We start from the raw sequence: 5769 nt of genomic DNA, 5'->3' as shown, positions 1-5769 counted from the left end.
GTCAGATTCATGCCAAGTTTATACTCAAACGAACCAAAATTTTGCGAGGAGTCTAATGGCATGACCAATTTTCCGATCTGAGAACAAAAATTTCATCTAGCCTATAAAATATAATCTTCATGGAATCTAAGGAATCTTTGAGATTCCCTAGGGGCCCGAAATTGGCAGTTTCAAAACCAAGCCAACTTTATACTCATTCTTCTTAGTTTTTCACTAGGAACACGATGATGTGATTAGATTATTCATCTGAGCAGCTGAATTCTAGCCAACCCATGAGAAGGAACCTTTGGGGAATCTTTGAGATTCCCAAGGGTCTAGATTTTGACTGATTCAGAAAGGGGTTGAGTTTACAACCATTTTTCATGATTTTTCTCTAAGAATTCAATGGTATAGTAAATTTCTTCAGTAGAGGTGTGCATTTTCAGACCTTCCCCAGAAGTAGAGGTATAAGGTGTCTTTTGTACATGCATGTAATTTGATTTTTGTTGAAGATTAATGAAAGTGGCCTCCCCACTTTTAGCAGAGTCTGAAGACATAGGCCACACTAGGCGAACTTCGTTATATACTTATTCATGTATTTACTTCTCATGGTTGTCATTTATTTCCACTTCTTTTATATATATGCATCTAATTTATGGTTATTTTCCCTTTTAAATGGAATTTTGTATGCATCTTTGAAGTGAAAAGATTGAGATCAAATTTCATATAAGAGTGGGTCTTTTGTTGATGTGAATTGCAAGTGTATGATAACCTGGGCAAAGCTCCAAAGAGGTGAAGGAAAAGTTAAGTCCTTTGATCCAGAAGTGGGGTGTGCAACACAAAGAGGGAAAATGACAAATGAAGATGCTAAGTCCTTCTACACATTGGTAGAAAAAGTAGAAAAATTATTCACAGAGTATGAGAAAATGACGAAGCCAAAGAAGAAGGAAGGACCTGATGATCATGTCTCAGTGAATCCTAAAGGAGGAGGAAAAGAGCCTCCTGAACCTCCCTCTCCATCTTCCACTGAAAGTTATTTTTCTTCCTCTTCTCATCATTCTAGAGGTAGAAAAACTCATAGAAATCCCTTTTTGAAGTTGGATGTCAAGTTTGATATGGTTGTGTTTAGTGGAGAATCTAATGCAGAAAAGTTAGATAATTGAATTAGACAGGTTGAAGTGTATTTCCACATACAACGAGTCAAAGAGGATGAAGCCAACAACCAGCTAGCATCCCTCTGATTGAGTGGCGCTGTGCTTGTTTGGTGGGAAGGAAAACTGCACAAAGGTGGTATGAGTAGGCGTAAACTTCTTTAATATGGATTTGAGTTCATTTATGCTTTAAGAGGACAATTTTACCCATTGGGTTACATACAGAAGGCCATGATGCAATGGCTACATTTGAAACAAATTAAAGTCAAAATGCTCATAATTTTATAGAGTTTAATAAACAAGCATTAACATTGAATGTTCGACTAGAAACTCCTAGTACATTGATGAAATATATTGGCTATTTGAATAATTATTTGCATCATTCATTGTTATTATTTGAACCTAAAACTCTTGATGAAGCTAGTGTGAAGGTTGTACATATTTAAAGCAAGGGAAGCATGAGCAAGAAGACCGCCCAAAGAGGACATCTATAGCTAAGAGAAAGGAAACATAGCTCTCTTGTACTCATTGTGAGAAAGAAGGGCATGATGAGGAACATTGCTAGAAACTGCATACGGAATTGAGGCCAAAGATGAATGGCAGGAAGGAGAAGAAGAAGACGATTGCAATCATGCAAGAAGACCAATAATATGAATCAAAATATGAGGAAAATACCACCATTGCAAGATTTGCAGGTGATGGACCAATTGACCATAGATCTGACTTAGGTGATGAGATGAAGATTGCAGCTCTTGGGATTGCAGAAGATGGAACTATTGATTTGGGTTCCGATTCAGATGATGAGACAAATATTTTAGCAAACATTGTACCAAAGAGGAAAATTGCACAAATGATCCGTAAACTACCGTGGATATTCCACTGGATAGTTCATCACAAAAAATATGATAATATTATATTAAAAATATGAGATTCTACACTCTTTCAATTTTATTTAATTTCTAGATTTGTAAAATTAACCATAATTAGTGCATGCATGTAAAATTAAATCAAGAAAAAAATTATAGAACGAAAAAATAATCTCACACGCATGATACACACGATATGCTCTTTTGGAAACCCTTTCAGGAGAAAGGCCAGTTGGAAGGTCAGGTTGCTTCGCTCTCTTTCTCTCTCTGGAATTATGGCTGTAGATACAAGGAAGTACTGTTTGTTGCCCGTGGGCTGCTACAGTGCACAAATCCCCTTTGTGTGCTATACCTCCTATCTCTCCTTACTATCCTTGCTCAACTATGGAACAAAATTCTCTCAAAAGAATGGAATGCCTCTATCTCCTAGTGGCTCGGTTATAACACAAGCTCATAGCCTACTAGTGGTTATTTTTTGTTGCATCAACTCTTAACTAGAACTACATAATAGAATTTTCTAGAGAATTTTACATCAAAAACACATGGCCAGTCCCTTTTCCATGAATAATGGGGCAGACGCGGTATCCTCCCGAACTGTAGGTGTGAAAATAGGAAGGTCAACTTCTGAGTGGCATAATTTTTGCATACAGACTCTGATTGATGCGATTCTTACTGTTAACACCCAGGTTGTTCCCTATGACTCCCAAGGGAATACGGCCGGGGTAACCACTAACCAATCTTTTAATCACTGTTTCTAGCCAAACAGTGATCAGAGAGGGCTCTCTCTTTATGATTTATATCTACAGTGATGGTGTTTTAGGCTAGGTATTGAGTACAGGTCATGTTTGTGTTTCGGTTGATGAAATTCCCTTAGACTTCAGTGATGTAGTTTTTAGATATGTTGAATATCATTGGGCAATGGAGTCTGTGGCTTAATGTGTTTGAATCTGTGAGATGAAAGATGGAACTTACAGGGCCATTTGGGTGTTTAATAGAACAGATTTTTGATTAAAAGACTGGTAACAGGTAGCACGAACAGTGAAAGCATTTAAGAATTTTCACTATTTATCTATATGTTCCCGACAGATAGCTTTAAGAAGAGAAAACAGAGGTCTTAGGGGGCAAAAGTTGAATCCCTGAGAATGACTGTTACAATAAAAACACAGTTTTGAATTGCAGCAATTAAGAATTACAATTCTGTTACTGTATATGAGGAAAACATATATAATAGCTCAGTTTGAGTCCAGGGTAAACATGGTTAAATCCTGGTACTATCCTTTCACCTCGCTATCAAGTGTAAAACATTAGAACGACAAAGAGAACAAAAGACTCAAAACAGACACGATAAGAGATTTGAGAATACTTATAGTTTTATGCAACACCCATGGAATCCTGTAACATGCATCCTTCACCACAAGACATCAAATACACCAAACTTCTGGAAGTTCCATTCCTCCTTTGTATTAATTCTCTGAAAATATTACAGCAGATGGAAGTTATCCAAGAGAAAATTCCAGCAACCCCTTATGCGTTACTAAGGGGGGTATATATACGGATTTACATTTGGAAAAATATCTGAAAGAAGAGTAAATGCCTCATAAATATGCTGCCAACTGCTAGTGAGCAGTAGCCAAAGAAGTAAATGAAGAAGTAAATGCAGTAGTAGCTCTTAGTCCTTTAGCTGTCAAAATCTGTCAGATGCTGTTGAATTTGTAGCAGTTGTAGTCGGCTGAAGGCGTGTGTTTCAAAATGTGGCTAGCTGTCACTGTTAGTGATGAATCACCTTTTAGATATTTTCCAGTCACTGACCACTTTATACTTGTCTTGCGGTGACCTGAGCTGGCTTTTGACCTGGAGTTTTGAAACTACTGTGGCAGAATCTGGAGCATGGCTTGCCACCAGTCCTCCTTGGGCATTTGATGCCTTCGCATTTTAATCAATGTCTCATCAAGCTCTGTGTATTTGAAAAAACTTGGAGGAGTTTCAAATAGATGATTAACTTCATTTTCAATAAAAAATGACCCTTCAAGCTGAGTGTACAAACTCTGTCCTGTAGGAGGAATAGTTTCTTCAGAAGCACTGCTGGATGCAGTGATTTGATTTTCTATGTACGCGGCCATCCTATTTGTAAATTGATCTCTGTTGATCAATTTCCCTGTACCGCTCAATAGGCTAGGCATTCCTCTTGCCTGTAGCATCCCCATTCTGAGCTTGAAGTCTTCAACTTCAGTCTGTATCTCATAGCTCCTCCTTTCTGCTGTCTGCACATGTCCTCTGAGTGTTAGCACCTTTTTGGTCATAAGGATGGCTTCCGTTCTGTTGGTGATTCCAACTGCTGCCAGCTCATCTTTGTCTTGCCTGTTCAGAAAGTCTATCAGTTGGCTAGCTTGTTCAGGTCTATTTCCTAGTGCTGTCTTAGCCCTCTGGATATCTATCTGAGCTTGCACAATTAAATCCATATGTTCATGGATTGTTTTGAGTGACTTCCACTGTTTAATCATGCTTTGGGTGATTTTATTCCATAAGATCCTCTTGATCTCAGCCATGGTGTTTTTGAGATCAAGCTCTTTCTCCAGGGCTTTGATTCTGTCCTTTTGGGTCTTGATCTGTCTGCCCTGTTCTGCCACTGTCATTTTAGACTGGTCATACTTGGCATCTATCTCTGCCAGTTTTTCTTTTGCCTTCCTTATCTCATCTGCTTGTAGCTCCATTTGCTTAACAGCCTTAGTTAGTTCTTCTATGCTGGGCTGGTCAACTGTATTTGCTTTTGTAGGGGCCACTGCTGCCTCAGAGCCTGTTGCTGCTGTAGAATCTGTTGGGGGAGTTGGTAGTGTGGATTCTCCCTGTTTGCCCTGAAATGACTTCTCCAGCTCCTTCTCTAGCTCTTGGATCCTTTGATCCTGCTGCAATAGTAGATCAAGTTGTTGATCAACTTGTTTTTCTTTTTGCAGTTCAGCTGTCTGAGGATGTTCTGTAGGTGACAGCTTCAATCTCCTCTTCATGGCATTGAGATCATCCTCTTTTTTCTTCAGGAGGGCTTTTACCCCGGTTGGGTCACTAGGGTTATGCCCTAGATCAACAATAATCTCTTCAAGAGATTTTATCCTGTTATCCTTGGCCCTGGAAGACAATCTCTCAAAATCCAGTTGAGTATTTGTGTGCTTCAAGGATTCTTTCAGCTCATGAGCTAGTGTGGCCTTATCCACCAAGGTGGCATAGACCATTTCTCCAGTCTGCTTATGGAGCTCAATTTGGTCCATAGGATGTATGTCTTTGGCCAAGACCTCCACCCTTGTTTTGATGAAATCAGCAGTGGACATTGGGTTGGGACCCTTAGGTTTGAAATGGCTGAATATCATCTTCTCCTCTTTGAAGTCGTAGACCGACATCAATCTTTCTTGTTGGGCTGGAGTGGCATCTATAAATTGCTTGTAAACCTCAGCCCTCAATAGTTCATTTGCTGCCTTGATTTCTTTGAAGGTGGCCTTAGCACCTTTGAGCTTCTGGCTTTGTTGAGAAGAAGATGATACCTCCAAGCCAAGTTGTAAATTCTGCTCCTGCTGAAAGGAGCTAGTCCCTGTGTGTTGGCTGCCCTCCCTATCCTTGGCTGTATCATTGAAGACATCTTCAGTAATGTCTTCTACTTCTGGGGAGTCTGCCCTCTGCCTTTTAGCTTCTGGTTGTTGGGAGGATCCACTGAGGGGAGTGGACTCTTCTCTTTGTCTTTTGGTCCCCCTTTCTTCATGTGCCGGGGTCTGTAAAATTGAAGTGGT

Source organism: Pinus tabuliformis, chromosome 6 (assembly GCF_031772625.1).
Source record: "Pinus tabuliformis cultivar Carrire ecotype Pingquan chromosome 6, CPIR1, whole genome shotgun sequence".
Taxonomy (NCBI): Eukaryota; Viridiplantae; Streptophyta; class Pinopsida; order Pinales; family Pinaceae; genus Pinus; species Pinus tabuliformis.
The sequence above is the reverse complement of the archived record's forward strand: the minus strand, read 5'-3'. Positions refer to the sequence as shown.